This window comes from Ornithorhynchus anatinus, chromosome 4 (genome assembly GCF_004115215.2).
Source record: "Ornithorhynchus anatinus isolate Pmale09 chromosome 4, mOrnAna1.pri.v4, whole genome shotgun sequence".
NCBI classification, from domain to species: Eukaryota; Metazoa; Chordata; class Mammalia; order Monotremata; family Ornithorhynchidae; genus Ornithorhynchus; species Ornithorhynchus anatinus.
In genome coordinates, this window is record NC_041731.1 from 52,867,421 (window position 1) to 52,892,427 (window position 25,007).

Consider the following 25,007-nt stretch of genomic DNA (forward strand, 5'->3'; position numbering starts at 1 on the left):
CTGCCCTGCCCTGCCCCAGAGCACTTATGTATATATCTGTAATTTTATTTATTTATATTGATGCCTGTTTATTTGTATTGCTGTATGTCTCCCCCAGCCCTTCCTCCCGCCCCAGACTGTGAGCTCATGTGGGGCAAGGACTGTCTCTCTTGATTGCCATATTGTACTTTCCAAGAGCTTAGTACAGTGCTCTGTGCACAGTAAGTGCTCAATAAATATAATTGAATGAATGAATGCAGTAATCAAGGTAGGATAGAATCAGTGCTTGAATTAACATGGTAGCAGCTTGGTTGGAAAGGAAATGGCAGATTTTAGCAATGTAAATGTTGAAGTGACAGGATTTGGTGACAATGTTAATGTCTGAGACAAGTCCCTTGGATTCATGGGGTAATTTAAAACCCACCATTTTCCTGCAGTGGATCTCCACAAAAATGGATGGGTTTTCATCTCAGTCGTTTGTTATTTGGTTTGTTTTTTTTTAAAAAAGAACTGTAGTCAATGAAACCATAAGACATATGCTCTGTGCTTCATTAGTGGATAAAAATAATGTGACTAATATCACCAGAACCACCCAGATTCGCGTAATAACTGTGATTCATTTAACATAATGAATTGCATACACTTCGGTTTTTAACAGATCAATCTTTTCACCCTTCATCTCTTGAAAATATGGAAATGAACCCAAGCTCAGATATCTTCAATTGTGGTTTACAAATTCCTGCAGATTTGCACATGAGAGAAGGGCTTAGACTTAATACACATGAAAGTCAGAAGTTTATCTAAACTAGATATTATTTAAATGGGATCAAAGTGAACTCACCAGATGTTTCACATTTGTAAAACATGATTAAAAAGAATGTTCAAAAAAAAAGGTCACCCATTTCTATGTGTTTTTACAAAAATGATTTATTTCAGAAGTCTTAGAAAATAAACTTGAAATTATTTTGCATATTATCTGTTGATTTCATTGACCTCTGCTGTCCGAGTCCCTCTTATAGCACCAAGCAGCGTGGCTCAGTGGAAAGAGCACGGGCTTTGGAGTCAGAGGTCATGAGTTCGAATCCCAGCTCTGCCACTTGTCAGCTGTGTGACTGTGGGCAAGTCACTTCACTTCTCTGTGCCTCAGTTACCTCATCTGTAAAATAGGGATTAAGACTGTGAGCCCCACGTGGGACAACCTGATTCCCGTGTCTACCCCAGCGCTTAGAACAGTGCTCTGCACATAGTAAGCGCTTAACAAATACCAACATTATTATTATTATTAATATGTTGAAGTGAGAAAAAAACCTTAGAAAAGATAGTTCTATTTTTCCCTGGATGTATTGCGATATTGTTTCACTGTTCTCTGTAACTGCCTGAGGAAGCTGCTATGAAATAATTATATAATTTGAGGTTTATATCTTAATAAATTGAATTGTGACCTGGAGAAGAAGCATGGTGTAGTGGATAGAGCACGGGCCTGCGAGTCAGAAGGTCATGGGTTCTAGTTATGGCTCTCCATTTGTCTGCTGTGTGACCTTGGGCAAGTCACTTCACTTCTCTGTGCTTCAGTTAACTCATCTGTAAAATGGAGATTTGAGAATGTGAGCTCCATATGGGATGGGGACTGTATCCAACCTGATTTGCTTGGTTCCAGCCCAGCGCTAAAGGGCCAGGCACATAGTGAGCACTTAACAAATACCACAGTTGTTATTATTGTTATTACAAGTACAGATAACCTGTAGTGAGTGAAATGAGGAGTCTGGAATTGGTGTGGGAAGTGAGGGAGTCTTTCTATAGCTAATTGCTGTTACTCTGAATGGACGAGCTGCCAATAGTATGAATTGGGAAGAATAGAAATAGTGCATATGGACAGTATTTTGAGTCTATCTCACCAGATAGATTTTAGGTTCCTCAAAGGGTTGGTACATATCTTCTTCCTCTGTTGCACCCTCTAAAAACCACAGTTCTGTTCTTTTTACTCAATAAATACTACTGACGTATTAATAGTTATAAACCTATAAAAAAAGTTTGAGTTTACACCTAATGCTGAATAAATAGCAATCTTTTTTTCAGAGGAAATATTACTCAATCAATCACATTTACTGATCACTTACTGTGTGCAGTGCCGTGTACTAAGTGCTTGGGAAAGTACAATATAACTCAGTTGATAGGTAAGTTCCATGCCTACAGAGAGCTTACAGGCGCAGTCTAGAGAAGCAACATGGTCTAGTGGCTAGAGCACAGGCCTGGGAGTCAAAAGGTCAGGGGTTCTAATCCTGGCTCCGCCACTGGTCTGCTGAGTGACCTTGGGCAAGTCTCTTCCCTTCTCTGTGCCTCAGTTGCCTCACCTGCAAAATGGGGATTAAGATTGTGAGCCCCATGTGGGACAGGGACTCTGTCCAACCTGATTTGCTTGTGTTCCCCCACACGCAGCGTTTAGTATGGTGCCTGGCACAGAGTAAATGCTTAACAAATACCATATTATTATTTTTAGAGGATGAGAAAAATCCTCTTTCAATCAATCAATTTTATTTATTCAGCGCTTACTGTATGCACAGCCCTGTACCTAATTCTTGGGAAGTTACAACACAACAATATAATAGACATATTCCCTGACCACAATGAGCTTACAGTGAAGAGGGGGAGACAAACATTAATATAAATAAATACATTTATATTAACGTGTGTGTATATGTATATATATATATGCATATGTACATATATATATACATATGTATATATATGTGTGAGTGTGTAAGTCCTGTAGGGCTGAAGTTGGGGGCAGTGAGTAAAAGGAGCAATTCAGGGTGATGCAGAAGGGAGTGTGGAAATGGGAAAATGAGGGCTTATTCAGGGAAGGTCTCTTGGAGGAGATGTACCATCAATAAAGCTTTGAAGGGGGAGAGAGTAATTGTCTGTTAGATATGAAAAAAGTGAGGGCTTTCCAGGCCAGAGACAGGATGTGGTCAAGAGGTTGGTGGCACGATAGATGACATCGAGGTACTATGAGTAAGTTATCATTAGAGGAGCAAAGTGTGCGGGCTGGGTTGTAGTGGGAGAGTAGCAAGGTGAGGTAAAAAGGGACAAGTTGATTGAGTGGTTTAAAGCTGATGTTGAGGAGTTTCTGTTCAACGTGAAGGTGGATAGGCAACCATTCCTTATAGCTAGCTATCAAAATATATTTGCATCAAAGCCCCTTTATAATACTTCTCTTCAGTAACATAGAAGATGAGAAAAAGGAGAAAGAGTAGAATCCTAATTAGATCAATCGAAAGTATAAGTTGGGTGCTTACTATGTGCAGAGCACTGTACTGAGCATTTGGGAGAGTACAGTACAACAGAGTTCATAGACATATTCCCTGCCCATAAGGAGCTTATAGTCTAGATAAAAGGGAATTTCTGATAAGTTGTTAAATACTGGGGGCTCCTTAACTTTTTTCGAGATCTACCCAATAACAGCAGTAATGGTATTAAGGGCTTAGTTCAGTCTCCTGGGGAGTTTGCCTGTTCACATGACTTCAGCTACCACTTATAAGTAGACAACCTCCAAATCAATCTCACCAGCTCTAACCTTCCACCTCCAGAACAATACATGGATGTCCCTCTGATGCCTCAAACTGATCATGTCCATAACTAAATTTATCTTCCCTTCTGTTATCAATGAAGCAATCACATTTTTTAAGTACATACTAAGTACTAGTCACTGTCATAAGTTCTTGGGAGTGTACAATAGTAGCATTCCCTACTTTCAGGAGTGTACAATTTAATGGACGATGGAGATAAAAGTTAGGAAGAATTAGAAAGTGTGGGCCTTCCAAACTCATCTCTACCTGCTTTGTGACCCTGGAGAAGTTACTTAAATTTACTTTGTTTTGGGTTCCTTATCTGTAAAATGATGATTAAATACCTCTTTCTCCCTCCTAACTTGGAGTATGATCTACATGTGGGACAGAAACTATGTCCAGCCTTATTATCTCATACCCCAGCCCTTAGGCAGTGCTTTGCACTTAGAAAGTACTAGACCCCATAATTTAAAAAAGAAACAAAAAAACTCATCATGTTATCGAGTGTATAGATAAGTGCATAAATGTCTTTATAAATATAAAATGGGCAACATCCCCATTTTACAGATGAGGAAACCAAGGCACTGAGCATTATTCAAGGTAACACCGCTGGTTTCCTGAGTATATGTCCCATGCATTTCCACACAACACAACCTCTCATTCTCTCTCGTTGGTGAAAAAAATAAGCTAAGATTTTGGGCACAGTAGCCTTTCCAGAATTTGTTATAGTTCACTTGAAAGCCAACTTAATATTTATGTTCTTAATATCAACTGAAAGCAAAATCTGACTTTAATCAGATTATTCTAGCCCAAAACTCTATTCCAGAGTTAGAAAGTGTTACCCCACCAACCTTTGGATTCCAACAATCCACACAATGTAAAGCTATGCCTGTGCACTACATGACTTTAGTCACTTGAAATGAAAATCCAAAATGAATATAACAAGCAAAAACATTACGAACAGAATCAGCATCGCGAATCATGGAATCATATTTTTCTCAAACCAAAGCTCAGGCGAGTCAAGAAAGGTCAAAAATAGCTTCCCAAGAAACAAAACCCCAGGCAAGGTTCATAATGACAGTGTGACATTTGTGCAACAGAAGTAGAGAATGAACCTTTACCAGGTTCCTTCCCATCTGTATTTAGCAATTTCACTCAAACAAGGACAGCAGGGAGCCAAGCGAAGTTACCTGTTCCTTGCCTCTCACTCCAGCATCTTCAGCTTATTTAAAAATTGCATGAAAGTACAGTAACAAAAAAGTCAATCACCACAAGAAAAAAAATCTAGGATTTCAAATTAGAAGAAAATAAAATCAAAGAATAAAAAGGTGCTTTTTTCAATCCAGTGTACTCCTTTGAATTGTTTTTGTGTTGTTTTTTTTAAAAATTCAACACTGTATAACTTTCTTTCTGAAAACGATCTGGCATAGCGGAAGAACTCAGAAATGATACAGCCCTAATGATATATGCTCTTCCCATTGCAATGTTTACTTTTTTTTTTCCCATTTTGGGGGTTTCACTTCCAGCACAGAAGCAAGGCCCCTGAGGGGAATTGTATGGGGATTAAAGCCAAGAGTTACCAGGACTTAATACCCCCTTTCATCTCCAGAGATCTGAGTTCACACATGGCTTAAGTCATACCTACTAAGGGTTTCATATCATCAATCTGATCCTTGAAGGATACTTTATAGTTCTTTGCACTTCTGTACCACCTTTCATCTCAGATTTCAAAGTGTTTTAATGGGAAAGTATCATTTTTTCCCCTCATTGTGCTGTTTCAGCCTCTAAATGCATGGATGATGGGAGGCCATTATGTGGACAAGGAAACTGAAGCAATTTCCCAAAAAGTCCAGACCAGAAAAAGAATCACATCTACGATGCTATGGGATTTTCAACAGTTCCCAGTGTTAAATGACTGTTGGGAAATGAACTAGAATTGGCAGTGTCTGGAGTAGCTTAAGGTAGGTGTTGTCCAGCATTTTATCGATCAGCTCGTTTAACCTTTTACAGCTGAATAGAAATATCACTGTTTCAATTCCCGCAGGTTTGGGCCTAACATTACAGCATTTATAAAAGCTGGGTAGAGTTCAGAGGAGCCCCTCGATCTTAGAATTCTTTTCAAAAATTTTAAACAAGAAAGCTACTACCCCATTCATGTCTAAAGTTGTCCAATGTTGACTAGCTTGCCCAGGGCAGGCCTGTCTGATGTTTTTATCTTTTTGTTCATTCATTCAATCATATTTATTGAGCTCTTACTGTGTGTGCAGAGCACTGTACTAAGCACTTGGGAGAGTACAATATAACAATGAATAGACACATTCCCTGCCCACAGTGACTTTACAGACTTGAGGGGGAGACATTAATATAAATAAATTACAGATATGAACATAAATGCTGAGGCTGGGAAGGGGAATGAATAAAGGGAGCAAATCAGGGTGATGCAGAAGGGAGTGGGAGAAGAGGAAAGGAGGGCTTAGTAAGGGAAGGCCTCTTGGAGGAGATGTGCCTTCAGTAAGTCTTTGAAAGGGGGGAGAGTAATTGTCAATAGGATTTGAGGAGGGAGGGCAGGATGTGGGGGAGAGGTCAGCGATGAGATAGGAGATTGAGGTACAGTGAGAAGCTTGGCATTTGAGGAGCAAATTGTGCTGGGGGGGTTGTAGTAGGAGAGTAGCTAGGTAAAGTATGAGGAGGCAAGGTGATACTGACTCCAATTTCTCAGACAATGCACAGTTCCAATTAGAAGACTGTTTCCAAATATCCAAAGGAAAATGGGTCACAATTTAAGGAATGCAGGTAATGCATGAGAGAGGAGGTATGATAGCTGTGAGTTTGAGCCTTAGGACTCTCACTCAAGATTGTCAGAGTGGCTCTTCCTATGTTGAAAATCAGTATGTTAGGGTTGGTTTACCATTGACCACACAGAATCTTCAGTCCCTGATTGGCTACTGAAATTCACAAATCTTCCCTCCCAAACATTGTCCTTTCCCTGACTTTCCTATAACTATGGATGACACTACCATCCTTACTGTGTCACAAGCCCCCAACCTTGCTGTCATCCTTGACTCCACTCTCTTATTCACCCCACACGTCCAATCCATCACCAAGCCTGCTGGTCTTACCTTCACAACATCACCAAGGTCTGCCCTTTCCTCTTCATCCAAACTGCTACCTTGTTACTACAGTCACTCATCATATCCTGACTGGATTACTGCATCAGCATCCTTTCTGATCTCCCAGACTCCTGTCTCTCCCCACTTCAGTTTATATTTCACTTTGCTGCCTGGATTATCTTTCTACAGAAACTCTTTGGGCATGTCACCCCCCACCTCAATAATCTCCAGTAGTTGCCTATCAACCTTCGTATCAAGCAAAAACTCCTCACTATTGGCTTCAAGGCTCTACATCACCTTGCCCCCCTCTTACCTCACCTCCCTTTTCTCCTATATCCCAGCCCACACACTCCACTCCTCTGCTGCTAACCCTCTTCACTGTGCATCATTCTTGCCTGTCCAGCTGTCGACCTCTGGTCCATGCCCTTCCTCTGGCCTGGAATGCCTTCCCTCCTCACATCCGCCAAAGTAGCTCTCTTCCTCTCTTCAAAGCCCTACTGAGAGCTCACCTCTTCCAGGAGGCCTTCCTAGTCTGAGTCCCCCTTTTCCTCTGATCCTTCTCCCTTCTTTATCACTACGACTCCCTCCCTCTGTTCTGCCTCCCTCCCTGCCCTATAGCAGTTGTGTATATATGTACATATTTTTTATTCTATTTATTTTATTAATGATATGTATATATCTATAATTCTATCTATTTCTATTGATGCTATTGATGCCTGTCTATTTGTTTTGCTTTGTTTTGTTGTCTGTCTCCTCATTCCAGACTGGGAGCGGGGATGAGAAGCAGCGTGGCGCAGTGGAAAGAGCACGGGCTTTGGAGTCAGGGCTCATGAGTTCGAATCCCAGCTCTGCCACTAGTCAGCTGTGTGACTGTGGGCAAGTCACTTAACTTCTCTGTGCCTCAGTTCCCTCATCTGTAAAATGGGGATTAAGACTGTGAGCCCTACGTGGGACAACCTGATTCCCCTGTGTCTACCCCAGCGCTTAGAACAGTGCTCTGCACATAGTAAGCGCTTAACAAATACCAACATTATTATTATTATTATTATGTTCTTCCCCTTGACTCTATTTATTGCCATTGTTCTTGTCTGTCTGTCTCCCCCGATTAGACTGTAAGCCCATCAAACGGCAGGGACTGTCTCTATCTGTTGCCGACTTGTTCATTCCAAGTGCTTAGTACAGTGCTCTGCATATAGTAAGCGCTCAATAAATACTACTGAATTGAATGAATGAATGAGCCCATTGTTGGGTAAGGATTGTCTCTATTGGTTGCCAAATTGTGCTCTTCAAGTGCTTAGTACAGTGCTCTGCACACAGTAAGTGCTCAATAAATACGATTGAATGAATGAATGAATACTGCAGTCAACCAATTGGTCACATATTATGGGACCAGTTCTAGCAACTTTGACTTTTTTCAGGGTCATTATTTGGTTGTTATTATCACTGCTTAGGCACTGAATGGATCCAAGCTCTCTAGGCTACCTAGGATTTCACAAGAGACCCCCAAAGTTGCAGCTGCATTCAAATTGCTCCTAAGAATTACCATATAAGGTAAAAAGAATTGGCCTGTATATTGCTCTTTTTTTATTCTATTTCACTATTTTTATTAAAATGCCTTCTAAGCGAGTGTCAAACCTGGTTACTTAATAGCTGAGTTTAAACTTTGCTGCCAAACATACAAACTGACATCGACTGCACACAGGCTCAAATTATTTTGTCTTCACTCTTGAGACTAGCAAAATCCAATTAAGCATTTGTAAAAAAAGCAAAGACAAAAAAGATTAAGGCCACTTCTCACTGGGGGTGAGATACTATCAAGCAAAAATCTCAGATTCTAAAAATAAGGGGGAAGAGGTGATAGGGGATAGGAACACAAGGAACAGTGAAACAAAACACAAAACAAATGGCATAAAAGACCAGGACAATGATAAACACAAACTATAAAAACAAAGCAAGGAGCTTCAGAGAAGCAGTGTGGTTCAGTGGAAAGAGCCCGGGCTTCGGAGTCAGAGGTCATGGGTTCGACTCCCGGCTCTGCCACTTGTCAGCTGTGTGACTGGGGCAAGTCACTTAACTTCTCTGTGCCTCAGTTACCTCATCTGTAAAATGTGGATTAAAACTGTTAGCCTCTCATGGGCCAACCTGATGACCCTGTATCTACCCCAGCGCTTAGAACAGTGCTCTGCACATAGTAAGCACTTAACAAATACCAACATTATTATTAGAGAAGCAGCATGACCTAGTAGAAAGAGCCTGGGCAGGGGAGTCAGAGGACCTGGGTTCTAATCCCAGCTCCTCCACTGATCTGGTGTGACCTTGGGCAAGTCACTTCACTTCTCTATGTCTCAGTTCCCTCATCAGTAAAATAGGGATTCAATACCTGTTCTCCCTCCTACTTACACTGTGAGCCCCGTGGGGGACCTTATGATCTTGTCTCTACCCCAACGTTTAGTATAGTGCTTGGCACATAACAAATGCTTAACAAATACCACAATTATTATTATTAAAGCAAGGAAATGTGTGTTTGAATTAGCATGCATCCTTTCCTCTACTAAGGGAAGGAAGAAATTGGAGAAGAGGAGGGCAGTACAGGTAAAGGAGAGGGAAAAAAGGCACGAAAAAAGGAGGTGGCCAGGGAGGACAGGGAGAAAGAGTGTGCAGATCAAGAGGAAGGAGTGGTTTGGACCAGGGAAAGGAAGGGGTGAGGATGAGGGATGAGGAGGGGGCAGGGAGGAGACACAGGACAGGAAAAGGGTAGGGGGGATACAGGATAGGAGAAAGAAGGGGGACACAGGACTGGAGAAGTGGTAGGGGGGAAACCAGGGCAGAAGGTACTTTCTTAAGCACTTAGTACAGTGTTCTTCACACAGTTGGTGCTCAGTAAATACAATTGGATGAATGAATGAATGAAGATGGGGAAAACACAGGACTGGAGAAGGAGGGGGGCACAGGACAGGAGAAGGTGGGGAACTCAGGACGGGGAAGAAGGTGAGGAGTGGGGCCAGGACAGGAGAGGGTCGGGAGGGGGGGAAGGGGCAGTGGACATAGGGAGATATTGGATAGGGGAAGAGAGGCCTAGGGCCCTTACTCCACAAGTTCAATACTGCAAACTCTGAACGTGCCGAATGTGGATTGTGCAAGCTGTGGATCCATCTCTCAGAAACTTGACAAATGGCTACAGCTCCCAAAGTCAGTCCTACTGGTCCCAGTGGAGATGCAACCAACATGGACCCACTTTTCCATAGTCACTGTCAACTCAAACGTCTCCCAGGCAGAAGTCGCTAAGTTGACCATAGACATGTTGACTTCTGTGTTGGATTTATGCTGGGGCTATTGGGTGGGATTAATAGAGAAGCCTCATGGATAAAGCATGGGCCTGGGAGTCAGAAGGACCTTGGTTCTAATCTCAGCTCTTCTTTGCTGTGTGACCTTGGACAGGTCACCACACTTCTCTGTGCCTTAGTTACCTCATCTATAAAATGGGTATTAAGACTGTGAGCCCCTTGGTACAAGGACTATGTCTTACTTGATTAGTATCTACCACGTATTTAGTAAGTACAGTGCCTGGCAAATAGTAAGTACTTAACAAACAAATACCATTTTAAAAAAAGGCAGTGGTGGAGGGTCAAAGTTTATGCATCTCTGGTCTGACGATGGCTTTGCCTCAACTCTCCCTTCTTTTTCCTTCTGCCCACTTCATGAGGCTACGAAATAATAACTGTGGTATTTGTTAAATCCTTACTAGGTGCTAAGTACTGTACTGAACACTGGGTACATACAAGATAATCAGGCCCCACATTGGGGGTCATAGTCTAATTAAGAGGGAAAACAGATATTGAATCCCCCTTTTACAGATGATAAAACTGAGGTATAGACCAGTGAAGTGACTTGCCTAAGGTCACACAGCAGGCATGTGATGGAGATGGGATTAGAACCCAGGTCCTCTGACTCCCAGTCCCATGCTCCTTCCACTAGGACACATTGCTTCCTCTCCTTCCCTTACTTCTCCCCTTCTCCTTACTTCTCCCCTTCTCCTTACTTCACTCTTTCTTCCTCCTCATCCCTCTAGCCCACTCATTTAGGTCACTCCCATTCCAACTAAGATCACTAGGTTTCCAGTTACCTGACAAAGGTTGACTTTAATTTGCTGGTCTCCACATCTCTTCCCTGTGTCCCCATGTCCCTGTCTCCCCAGGCAACTATCTGTCATTGCCCACAATGATATAGATCAGGCAGACCAGACAGATTCTCTACCTGATCTCCAGGGGGAAGTAGATTCATAGGATTGTGGTCTCAAAGGATATAGCACTCATCACTCTGTCGATTAGCCATGGATTGAAAAATACACTTTCTATGTGATCGGTTTAAGCATTGTTTCAAAAAAAACCACACAAAAACAACCAAAGTTTAAATGGCATCAAGTTTGAATTTATAGCATTATTGTAATTCTACTGCAAATAAAAACCATTATCTCAGTATCTGGTGTACGTTTTCCAGAACCATTAAAGTGTTATGAGCAGCAAAATAAAGCATTAAGGAGAAAATCTCACTGTTTTCTAAGAAGTAAACAAAACTCTTTACAAAATCACTGTAACTGCCACCAAAAGGAAATTTCTCCAAAACAACTACTGCTTCTCTAGCACTAATATATCTACCACACTAGGATACATTAAATAGATGAGGATATAACATAATTCTGCTCCTGGAACTCTTGCAAGGAGAATAGCTTGCATCACTATGGCAATATTTCATTTTCCTTCCCATTTTTCCCTATGCTGTGAACGCATTTTGAAATAAAGATTGGGCTCTATATTGTTGTATTTTCTCTTCCTTCCCACATTAAAAGCCTGTAAAATAAAGCAAAATATAGCAAATCACATTTTCACATGTTTAAAAATGCAATCCCACTGGCAGAGTGTAGTAGGGAAAAAAATACATTAAGGATTTTCTATGAAGCCCAACATTGAGAGTCCTTGATATAGACCTAGGAAAAGACTTCACATCATCTGGAACTGCTGACAAGTAAGCAGTAGAAGAAACGGACAGTGAGAGTTTCTGTAACTACCATCTCAGACTTGTTCATCACTGGACTATTAGACAGAGAAGTTTCAGAAACTTGGCCCTTGAACACAAAAGGGAAATTAGTCTGCTTTTTTTAAAAAAATGGCATTTGTTAATAATTACTATGTGTGTAGCACTGTTAAAGTGAGACCAGATATAACTCCTATCCCCATAGGGCTCACAATTTCAGGAGGAGGAACAGCTATTGAATCTTCATTTTGCATTTGAGGAAAGTGAGGTACAAAGACATTAAGTGACTTGCCCAAGGTCACGCAACAGGCAAGTGGCAGACTAGAATCCAGGTTCTCTGGCTCCCAAGTCTGTGCTTTATTCACTAGGCCACACTACCTACCTACTATTTTGAGCTTACTATTGCTGGTTTTCTTACTGCAGTATGTATTCTTTATTCGCATCCTTCCAATGTTGTCTACTGTGACCCTACTCTTTACATTAATATTCCTAAACGATTCATTCCAAGTTGAATATACAGCTCTTCAGAAGCAAGAGCATTTATAAACTCCCAAAGTATGTGAAAGATCATTTTAAAAGACAATCAATAAGGCTAGAAGGAGGGTACTAAAAACGCTGAGGGGCAGATGAGATTTTGCACAGACCTTAGAGTCTGGTTAGTTGAGGAGTGAAGTCAGCTTTCAATTAAAGTAATGTATGACAGGCATAAATAAAATTCAGTGATAACATAAAATGGTCATTTTAGCCAAGACTGGACTTTTGACCTCTCCTCCTTCCCACCAGGGTGCTAATGAAGTCATAAACCTGAATGATGTTCAACATAGCCAAGAGATGAGCCCCCAAAGCCAGAGAACAAAGAAAGAACTTAGGGCAACCTCAAAATAGAGAGTCAGGCCCTACATGCGCAAGGATTGGTTATACTACCAAGGTGACACATTTCAAAGGAGAGTTTGTTCTGGACAATATGAAAATGAGTCCAAAGAGAAGCAATGGTACAGAAACAAATTACTAGAAAATCAGTCAATGTGATTTATTGAGGGTTTACTATGGGCCGAGCACTGTACTAAGCACTTGGGAGAGTACAGTACAACAAAATGAGCAGTCACAACATCACCCCACACATAGTAAGCAATTAGAAAATACCACAATTATTATTGCGGAAAGTATATTTTCCTTCCTTTTTCATGCTGTTCCAACCATGATCTTACTGGTCAGCTGTAGGAATCAGTCACTGGTATTTAGTGAGTACATGTTGATGAGTAGAACACTATAGTAAGTACATGTTGTAAAATACAATGGAGTTGGCTGACATGTTTCCTGTCCAGGAATATGGGTTTTAATACTGAGGTTTATAAATTCAGCGATATATATGGCCAGCCTAGAACTGAAGCTTGTCAAAGTTTCTAGGCAGGTGGATGGAGAGACTCATAATAATGGAATTTATTAAGCTCTTACTATATGGCAAATCAGTTTGCTAACCATGGGGTAGATACAAGACAAAAATGCATTGAGAGAAACAATTAGCGGTTCCATTTAATAGAATGATCCTTTTTTCAACTGAGTTGGGAAAGTTTAGAGACCATCTTCAAAAACCACTATTTATGGAACAAACAAAAAAGTTGAGATGAAAGGCAGATGAGAAAAAATGATTTCGATTCATTTCTTAAATGAAGGTTCCATTTTCACGCCATGACAACCTCCATTCTCAATTTCAGAAAGGAAAAGAAGGTGAGCTGAGGCTCATCTAATTACCATCCCTGGAGGCAGCTAAGTGAGGAAAAGAAACGGTTTGCTCTCTCTTCACTCAGTTGTTTCCCTTTAGTGTCTGAGTTGTCTCTTAATAATAATAATAATGGTACTTGTTAAGCACTCACTACGTGCCTAGCACTGTTCTAAGCACTGGGGTCTTGTCTTATACTTTCGAGTCATCTCTGATGCATAGCGACATCATGTACATATATCTCCCCAAGTGCCCCACTTCCATCTGCAATTGTTCTGGTAGTTTATCCGTACAGTTTTTTTGGTAAAAATACAGGAGTGGTTTACCAATGCTTCCTTCCACGCAGTAAACTTGAGTCTCCACCCTCGACTCTCTCATTCATTCATTTATTCAATCGTATTTATTGAGCACTTTCTGTGTGCAGAGTACTGTACTAAGCACTTGGAAAGTACAATTTGGCAACAGATAGAGACAATCCCTATCCAACAACGGTCTCACAGTCTAGAAGGGGGAAACAGAAAACAAACAAACAAGTCTCCTTGCAGCTGCTGCCCAGCACAGGGGAGTCTTGACTTGTAGCAGATTGCCTTCCACTTCTTAGCCACTGGCCAAGCTAGGAATGGAATGGGCATGCCTCTGCTTGATTCTCCCTCCTGTAGTCAAAACTGGTAGAGTACTGAAATCTCTCCAGTTGTGACCATGAGAGGGTAGCACTGGGGTAGATACAGGGTAGTCAGGTTGGACACAGACCCCATCCCACATGGGGTTCACAGTCTTAATCCCCATTTTACAGATGAGGTAACTGAAGCACAGAGGAAGTGAAATGACTTGACCAAGGTAACACAGCAGATTAATGATGGGCACAGAATTAAAACCCATGATTTTCTGACTCTCAGGCCCTTGCTCTATCCACTAGGCCACAGTGTGGCCCTGGATATTTCACTTTGAGCCCTCTCCCTCTTCTGCCTTTCAAACAGTCCCCCCAATTCTACCTTAGCAACAGCATTTAGTGGGCAGAGGTTTGGCCTAGGCTCTTCAGAACATGTTGAGATATAAGATATTAAATCAGCCCTACAATATAATGGAGCCAAACAGGCAGAACTTCACTTCTTTCATGAGACTCACCATGATGATCACCAAAACTAACCCTGACTTATCAGGCAAATAGCAATATTCCACATAATTTAACTCCATTGTCTAGTCAATGCACAGTGCTTGCTTGGCCACCTGCTGTCTGTATTCTTAGCATATCCGTAAATACTGGTGTTATTTGCCTTAGACTAAACTCCTTGGAGGCAGGAAATAGGTGTGTTTAATTGACTTTGAATAGCTGAGCAGAGTATTGATTACCAATTGCCTGATAAAACAGCCTTAATCTCAGCAAGCAGAGAAAAGAGTTTTGAAGTTTTACATACATGTCAAATGCATCCAGATGCCCATCTTGAAGCACAATCCTGTTATCAGTGGGGTTTGCTGGTATCAGCCACTTTCAGTAACCTAGAGACACCACTGGCAGGAATCCAGGGTAATTAGTAGAAGTTCCTTGGAAGAGCTGGGGGTTAGATAAGAGGGGATCCCTAGGATGAAAGAGTTTTGGGAGAGGAGAAAGTTCTATGGAGACAGTAATGCTGGGAGAGCAAGGCCAGATCAGCAGAGCAAAGCCTGAGGAGGGATGGCTCACTTAAACCATGTCAAATCCTCTAACTCCTGCAAATCCTGTAGACTGTCACACAATACCATTTGTAACGCACACCCCTACCTCTCCCACCCCCTTCCACTGCCGCTCCATGCCATCCGGAGCATCTCTTCCTACCTCTTCTATGCCAGAGGGAAGGAGACAAGCAAGGGCAACATTTTCTCCCCAAAGCATTAGGCTGTGGGGAAGGCTGGACAGTCACTGTATGTATGGCACCCCTGAGGCATTGACTGCTAGACTATTCATTCAATCGTATTTATTGAGTGCTTACTATGTGCAGAGCACTGTACTTAAGCTCTTGGAATGTACAATTCAGCAACAGACATTCCCTGCCCAACAATGGGCTCACAGTCTAAATGGGGGAGACAGACAACAAAACAAGTAGTCTGGCATCATTATCATTAAGCTAAATAGAATCATAGATATGTACACATCATTAACAAAAGAAAATAAATATAAAATAAAATAACTGAACCAGTAGGTGCTAGAAACAGTGCTCTTTTAGCCATGCTCTTGTTACATGTAGAGTTGTACTTAAACTATAATATCGTACTTTCCCAAGTGTTTAGTAGAGTGCTCGTCAAACAATAAGTGCTCAATAAATATGGTTGACTGATTTATGATATTTATTACTTACTTTGTGCCAAACATTGTACTAAGCACTGAGATAGATACTGTCCTTGACGATTTACCATCCTGTCTCTGTTTTGTCTCCATCCCATATTGTACTAGGCAATTGACCATCATGTCTCCGTTCTATCTCTTTCCAATACTGTACTAGACATCCTGTCTCCATTTAATCTCCTTCCTGTGGTAGATCAATCAGTTAAATTTGGGTAACAATGTGTCAGTTACATTACCTTATAGGGACCACGCCTAAGGACTGGTTCTGATTGAAGGGTGGAATATGGGCAATGCAAGGGGATTGGGTGGGATTTTGGGTGCAAATTGGAAGACTTGCGGTCCAGTGGAACCTGGAAATGTTTGCGAATAAAGGTACCCAGTTTGGGATGGCTCGTGGCAGTTGGTCACTTGTACCCCCCTGGGGTGAACGGGCAGCAGCCACTTTCCACCCTTTCCTGCTCTCTCAGCTCGCTCTCTTGAGTCTGTTCATTTCTACACCAAGGTCACGAAACCCTCTCATGCGATTGCGAGATCAGAGTCGTCTCTCTGATAAAAATCCGTAACAATACAGAATGAGTAAAATGGCCTACTGTCTAGGTAGCAGGGAATAGGATTTAATCCCTATTTGATAGATGTGGAAACTGAGGTATAGAGAAGAGAAGCAACTTGCCCAAGATTTCCCGAGAGAAGCAGCGTGGCCTAGTGGAAAAACCACAGGCCTGGGAGTCATTGGACCTGAGTTCTAATCCCGGTTCCACCACTTCTCTGCTCCGTGACCTTGGACTGGTCACTTAACTTCTCTGAGCCTGTTACTTCATCTGTGAGCCCCAAGTGGAACATGGACTGTGTCCTACCTGACTCTCCTGAATCTATTCTAGTGCTTAATAAAGTGCCTGGCACATAGTAAAGTACTTAACAAATGTCATTAAAGAAAGCTTACACAGTAGGCCTTTTTTGTGGTTTCATTTTTCCTTGTGCATCTGTTGCCAATTCCTTCCCCTGGTTACCATCTTCATTCTTCACTTATGAGCCTAATAATGATAATAATAGTAATACTAGAAAAATTCTTACTAAGTGCTTAACTTTGTGATAGATACAAAAAATTAAGGTGGGACAGAGTCCCTGTTCCATATGGAGCTCACGACTAAAAGCCCAAGATCAAGGGGTATCATGTCTACTTCTCATTCATTTATTCATTTTTTCCCTGGAGCCTAGGTATGTTGCTTTGTTCAGAGTAGATGCTTCTTAAATGCTACCACTAATAAAGCCTGGAATAGTACAGTGTAAAAGGGGAGGGTATGGTCTCCTTTGGAAGAAAGCTGTACAAGATTGAGAGAAAGAAAATGTTGGGAGAGGTTCTTGGAAGTTCATTCAATTGTATTTATTGAGCACTTCCTGTGTGCACTGTACTAAGTGCTTGGGAGAGTTCAATAAAACCATAAACGGACACATTCCCCATCCATAATGAGCTTACAGTCTAGATGGGAAGAGACAGACATTAATAAAAAATAAATAAATTGCAGATATGCACATAACTGCTATAGCTGGGATGGGGGAAGAACAAAGGGAGCAAGTCAGGGCGAGGCAGAAGGGAATAGAAGAAGAGGAAAGGTGGGCTTAGTCTGGGAAGGCCTCTTGGTGGAGATGTGCCTTCATTAAGACTTTGAAGTGAGGGTGAGTAACTGTCAGATTTTATGAGGGAAGGCGTTCCAGGACTAAGGCAGGACATGGGGCGGAAGTAATATCACAAGGGATATTATAGGATCATATTCTGGGAGTATGTGCTTAGGTAGAAAGCATTCTATGGGAAACCTACTCCAAAATACTCTCCTGATCAAAAGAAAGGATGATGCCCTGGGGTTTGTGCTGGCTGGCTATTGGTCATATACTGCAAGGGTGGATATCTGGAGGGTAGATGGAAATCGGAAGGATTGAAGTATGTCCTTGCTCAGAATTTAGGAAGAGCAGAGGGCTGCTTTATAGATTCACTTCTCTGATTCTCCTTCTCTTTCACAATTGCTTCCCCAACTCCCTGACTCACCCATTATTTATTCCTTCCAGAAATTCTTCAGATATTTTGTTCAGATGTGGATAGTGGACCATGAACTTAGATACTTCCTTTTTGGGACAGCAAATTTGGCAAGAAAATTGGTTCCACTTATGATACATTTTAATGTTTTACCTAACAGAATTTATAGGCAGAAGAGAGTGATTTAGGGAAAATATCAGAAACATAATTTCACAGATCCATGAACTGTCAAGATAAGTACCTCATCAAACCAAGAGGGACATGAAAGGAAGAAACTAGTAAGAATCCAAATTACATGTTATTATTAATAGCTCTTTCTTTGTTTAAAACAGGCTATCCTGTCTTTGAATACTTTCTCTCTTATGGTCCAAATCTTCGGAATCCCACACCTTCATTTGATTTTATCATATAATTGGAAAGAGAAATACTTTGCAATTTCTGGTGACAAATACATTTAGTACAGATAAAATTCAGTTTGCTTTGTAAACTGAAAGGGGAAAGTATGTCTAATAAATTTATTGGAGGTGCTATTTAGGAAGATTATTGAGAAAGGGAGAAAGCTTGTGGGCAGAGAATGTCTACCAACTTTTCTCCCTTTATTCACCCCTCCCTCAGTTCCACAGCATTTATATATGCATCAATAATGTATTTGTTAATGTCTGTTTCCCTTTCTAGGCTGTGAGCTCATTGTGGGCAGGGGATGTTTTTACCAAATCTGTTGTACTGTCCCAAGCACTTAGTACAATGCTCTGCACACAGTAAGTGCGGATTGATTCTGACTGCTGGGATAGATACTAGCTAATCAGGTTGGATGCAGTCCATGTCCTGCATGGGGCTCACAGTCTTAATCCCCAATTTAAAGATTATATAAGTGAAGCACACAAAAGAATGACTTGCCCAAGATCACACAGTAGACAAGTGGCCTAGTATAGAAGCAGTGTGGCTTAGTTGATAAAGCCTGAGCCTGGAAGTCAGAAGGACCTAGGTTCCAATTCTGGTTCCACCACTTGTCTGCTGTGTGACTTTGGGCAAGTCATTTCACTTGTTTGTGCCTCAGTTACCTCATCTGTAAAATGGGAATTAAGAATGTGAGCCCCCAAGTGGAACAGGGACTTTCTTCAACTTGATTACTTTATATCTATCCCAGAGCTTAGAACTGTGCTTGAAACACAGTAAGTGCTTAACAAATACCATCATCATCATCATCATCAACAAAATAGTAGAGCCAGAACTAGAACCCAGGTCCTTCTGACTCCCAGCCCGTGTTCTATCCACTAAACCACTCTGCTTCTCTATTGTACTATACTCGCTCCTAAGCACTTAGGACAGTGCTCTACACACTTTAAGCATTTAATAAATATTATTGATTGTTGGCAAACAGCAAAGATACTCATGAGTTAGGAATTTTTATCCAGAGTTCTTAGTTCTGGCTTGGGGCAGAGTTCTAAGCATACTGGGAAGAATGGGTTTTTACGGAGGAAGAATTGATGATTCCACAACTGTGGCCACCAGTTTATTACAAAGCTGACTAACAGTCTGGAGATACTACGACCTGAGTTGTGATGATGTGAATGAGCTTTTACCTTACTAACTGGAATGAGGCCCGTGATTTTCTGCTGAGTTCCCAATTGTTTCGTAAGCACAGTTACACTGCACACTGCATGCTAATGCTACAGATTGGATCATTGTTTTTTCTGGGCAACCGCTCAAAAGCTGTGACAGATGAACAGCTTTCTAGGAAGCGTGCTGCAGCGTGACGATTAAAGATGATATAAAGTTCAGGTTGCTAGAAATCCATGCAGAACTCCTGATGCAAGAGAAGAAAGATCATAGATCCAGTTTAAGAAAAAGAGGTGGGGAGACGAGAGTGAATTATTTAGTGGAGGTTTGTTTAGGATTGAATATAAATGTTTAAAGTTGACCCCAAATTGCCTATTTGGTCATAAAAGAAGCAAAGCAAAGGCAAATTAGCATTCAGATACAAACTGTGATCTCTGCATTTGCATGGAAAAGGATTCCCTGAGATTAGGGTTGTTTCAGAGCAAGCTCTTTTCCCCTTCTGTTTGTTTTTTTCACTGAGGCTAAAATGATAGTAGGAGCCTCTAAAATGAGTTTTCTTGAAGGAAAGTGCAGTATGTGTCACTGGGGTGATTCTCTCCCTTCTTCTCACAGAGGGAGTTAACCATTTGCATTTCTGAAATCCAAGTTAGGCCCTTTTGCCAAAGCTTACACCCTCCTGGAAGTGGAGAGGGCTATGCTCGCATTGACTGAACAAAGTACCTTATTCTGCCACTTTATATGCAGTAGAAAGAAAGATGTATGGTGGTAACCACGGGGCAAACAGTATTAAACTGGCCTGAAGAGATCATGGGTCATCTTCGGGAAATGCCACCTTGTTAAGGCTGCCAGAGGAGAGGTAGACAGTGCGAACTGAAAAGCATGGCAGCTTTTCAGTGCTTTTCCAGTTTCACTGCGGACTAGCAAAATTCCAAAATTAGGCAGAAGACAATTGGCTGGGTGTTTTTGTTTACAATAAGAATCAGCATATTCTCAGACAACCAAATATCTCCTGACATTCAAGGAGGGAGAATGGATTCACCCTTCCCACTCTCAGTAATGTGAAATAATGACCGATGTATTTTGACCCAAGATTAGAGGCTTGGGCGACCTGGAGCAGGGTCAGGCTAGGGGCCTCATGAGAAAGAGGGGAGGAGGCATGTTTGAGGAGTGGAATTTGTTTTTTTTCCACCACACAGCCATAACTGGCTCCAGGCCAATGAACTTCTTAGGAGTCAGTCAGGAGAGTGACACTGCAGAAGTGAAAACTTTTGGGGTCCACTTTAGTTGTTAACCAATCAACCATTATTATTGAGTGCTTACTGCATGCAAGGCACTGTACTAAGCATTTGGGAGAATACAATACAGTAGCTGGGAGACATTCTCCCTGCCCACAAGAAGCTTATAATTTACAATCTAGAGTGGGACTAAGGAAGACAGACACTAGAGTAAATGACAGAGAGTAGAAATAGGGTATAAGGATAAGAACATTAGTACAGTGGAACTGGGTGAGTATCAAAGTGCTTAAGGAGTACAGACCCAAGTGTTTAAGTGACTTGGGAGGAAGAAGAGGATGGGGAAATGAGAGGTTAGTCAGGGAAAGATTCTTGGAGGAGATATCTTAGGAGGGCTTTGAAGACGAGAAGACTGTGATCTATCATATGAATGGGAAGGGAGTTCCAGGTCAGAAGATGTGAGCAAGGGGTCAGGGATGAGGAAGAAGAGCTCGAGGTAAAGTAAGTAGGTTGGCATTACAGAACTGATGTGTGCAGGCCTGTTTGAAGTAGATGAGCAAGGTAAGGTAAGGGGAGAGCTGATGGAGGGTCTTAAAGCAGTAATAAGGAGTAACTGTTTGATGTGGGAATGGATGGGCAACCAATGGAGGATTTTGAGGACTGGGGAGACAAGAACTAAGCACATATTTAGAAACATGATTCGGGAAGCAAAGTGAAGTATGGACCAAAGAGCGGAGAGACTGGAGGCAGGGAGGTTACTAAGCATATTGATTCAGTCCAAAACAGAACTCCTCATCTTTTCACCCAAACCCTGATCTTTCCCTGCCTTGCCCATTATTTATTCATTCATTCATTCATTCATTCAAACATATGTATTGAGTGCTTACTGTGTGCAGAGCACTGTACTAAACCTTTGGGTGAGTACAATACAACAACAGTCTAGAGTAAACAAACCAGTCGATCAATGAATGGTAGTTATAGAACAGTTACTTTGTGCAGAGTACTGTACTAAGCACTTAGGAAAGCATAATACAACAGAGTTGGTTGACATGTTTCCTGCCCACAATGAGCTTACAGTTACACCACTATACTCCGTCTGACAAGCCAATAACCTAGGCATTATCTTTGACTCACCTCTTTCATTCAACCCACCTATTCCATTTGTCACAAGATCCTATCAGTTCTATCTTTGTGACATCACTAAAATCCACTGCTTCTCCTTCATCTAAATTGCTACTACACAGAGTCAAACACAGAGATCCCTCCTTGACTACAGCATTGGCCTCCGCCCTGACCTACCTCCTGTCTTTCCGCACTCCAGACCTTACTTCACTCTGTTGCTCGGATCATTTTTCTAAATAGTTGTTCAGTTCAAATCTCCCCATGCCTGAAAAATCACAAAATGTTGACCATTCAACTCCATATGAAATAAAAATTCCTAACCATCAGCTTTTAAGCATTCAATCAGTTTACTCTCTCCTACTTTACCTCCCTGATTTCCTACTATAACCTAGCCTGCACACTTCACTCCCCTAACACCAACCTAAATATCTATATCTCAATCTCATCTATCTTGCCACTGACTCCTTGCCCACAACTTCCCTCTGGCCTGGAACTTCCTCCCCTTTCATATACGACAGACCATTCATTCATTCATTCAATCGTATTTATTGAGTGCTTACTGTGTTCAGAGCACTGTACTAAGCACTTGGAAAGTACAATTCATCAACAGAGACAATCCCTGCCCACAATGGGCTCACAGTCTAGAAGGGGGTCCATCACTCTCCCCACCTTCAAAGACTTAGAGAAGCAGCGTGGCGCAGTGGAAAGAGCACGGGCTTTGGAGTCAGGGCTCGTGAGTTCGAATCCCAGCTCTGCCGCTTGTCGGCTGTGTGACTGTGGGCAAGTCACTTAACTTCTCTGTCCCTCAGTTCCCTCATCTGTAAAATGGGGATGAAGACTGTGAGCCCCACGTGGGACAACCTGATTCCCCTGTGTCTACCCCAGCGCTTAGAACAGTGCTCTGCACATAGTAAGCGCTTAACAAATACCAACATTATTACTTATTAAAATCACATCTCATCCAAGAGACCTTCCTCAACTAAATACATATTTTCCCTTCTCCCGCTCCCTTCTGTGTCACCTCTGCACTTGGATCTGTACTTTTAATACTTGATATTTATCCCATCTTCTGACCCACAGCACTAATGTTCCTGTCCATAATTTAATGTCTGTTTCTCCCTCTAGACTTTAAGTTCCTGGGGGAAGAGAATGTGTCTCCCAAGTCTATATTGTATTATACTCCCCCAAACACTAATTTAAAGTGCTCGGCATCCAGTATGTTCTTAATAAATATGATTGATTGACTGAAGCACAATTTAATAAGTTCTTTGATCAACATGGTAGCAGTTAGGATGGAGTGAGAGCAGTGGATTCTAGAGATACTGTGAAGGTAGAACCAGCAGGATTTAGTGATAGAAAGAATATGAGGATTGAGTGAGAGAGATTAGTCAAGGATAATGCCAAGGTTATGGGCTTCTGAGACAGAGACTTAGTGGATAAAGCACAGACCTGGGAGTCAAAAAGACCTGGTTTCTAATCCCAGCTCTGTCAGCTATGTGACCATGGGCAAGCCATATCATTCTCTGTGCCTCATTTACCTCATCTGTAAAATGGGGATTAAGATTGTTACCTCCGTGTGGAACAGAGACTGGTCCAAAACCATCTGCTTGTATCCATTATTAGTATAATGCTGGGCACATAGTAAGCACTTAACAAATATCACTATTAGTACAGTGTTCTGCACACAGTAAGTGCTCAATAAATACAATTGAATGAATCATTATTATTAGTATTATTACACTGTCTACAATGATGGGAAGTTTGGGAAGAGGAGAGGGTTTTGGGTGGGAAGACGAGCAGTTCTATTTCAGACTCGTTAAGTTTGGCTTGGGGGTCATTTAGCTCTGCTACACAGGCACACTGGGAAGCTCCTGGCCTTTCAAGTCCCAAGAGATTTGGAACCTGGAGTCCTGGAGTCCATGAGCAGCAACCAAGTCAGCCCTGCTGAACCGCGGTGGACCAGGGGGAGGCTGAAGCATGGACAGCATTGATATCAGGGCTCCTGGAGTTTAGATTCTCTGGAATAATTACATGGGTAATGTGAAAGCACAGTGGTCAAGGTCCTGCATTTGTCCAGCTTTCTCTCTGACGTTTCCTACTTCCTAGGCCCACTGGACAACTTTGGGTGTGCTTGGTGGGTTGATTGACTTAGGCTTGGTTAGTTGATTCAATCAAGTCAAGCCTAGTAGTTTGATTAACCCAAACTACCTGGTTACTTGATTTACTCAAAGCAAGCCCAGTCATTTGATTGACTCAAATAATTTGGCTATATGATTGACTCAAAACACTTGGTTTCATGATTGACTCAAATTGAGTAGCCAAACTTTATCTCAGTCAAGCACATTACAACATGGTAAAACCATGCCCTCGAACCTATCAAGCCCCTGGCCCTACTTATTACCATATCAAAGGACGTCCAGGACTAAACAGAAAACTCCCTGGGGACTCACTGCTTTCTATCTTAAAGTATTTCTCCTGTTGTATTGTTTTGATCATTATGAATGCTATATTAATGGTATATAAAGAATATCTGAATTGTTGGAAGTTGAGCTGGTCTTGACTAGCAGGGGAATCTCTGCTTCTCAACAGATCTCCCTACTAGACCCGGATCAAGCGCTAATAGTAATAAAACTTTGTCTCTGACATACCCAACACAATGCAGAGTCTGTAAAGTTCTTTCTTCTTCCACAGTAAACATGTGTTGATTATGACATACAAATATTTAAGGCAAATATAATCTTAAGTACTATCTAAGCATTGAGGTTGTAATAAGGACACAATCATGCCTCTTAAGTAACCTCCCATAAGGGGAAATCTCTTCTCAAAACTGGAAGTTTTCTTTAAATCCCTAATCCACTTCCTCCTCTTTGTAGTCCTTTCACCTAGGGGAAAATCTGTTGATGAGCCAGTAGTGAGCTAATCACCCTTCAGAAACAGGATCGCTCATCACCAGAACAAGCTTCAATTCAGTTGACCACATAAGTAGTCAGCCTATTGTGGGTTCCACACTTGTAGGTGAATAGAAATATTAACTTTGTTGAAATGTTCTTTAGCCAAAATTAACCTGGGACAATGAGTAATAATAGTAGGTGTATTGTTCTCGGTGGAAATCGCAGACTGAAATGGACAGACATGTACATCATCAATAACTCCTAGCCCACGCCTAGCAGTTAATTATACTAATTTCACACACTAATGACTTTGCAGTGCGCCTCCAAATGTACTCTGCAGCCAACTTGCCAAGAAATGCATTTCAACATTAATGCCTAATTGGAAAGTAGTCCTTTGTTTTCACATGAGCAATTGAGGAGTTGTGATTTATTTAATATGTTCCTTCA

The 25,007-nt window shown here is 41.6% G+C and overlaps 1 protein-coding gene and 1 non-coding gene across 2 annotated transcripts in view; both read right to left on the reverse strand.

Moving 5' to 3' along the window:
* MMP16 (matrix metallopeptidase 16) overlaps window positions 1–25,007 on the reverse strand; it is a 278,169-nt gene that overhangs the window by 172,307 nt on the left and 80,855 nt on the right. The window lies entirely within an intron of this gene.
* On the reverse strand, window positions 13,978–14,115 carry LOC114811887. The gene has a single exon (XR_003759583.1). It is a non-coding gene; the product is annotated as a small nucleolar RNA SNORA7 (small nucleolar RNA).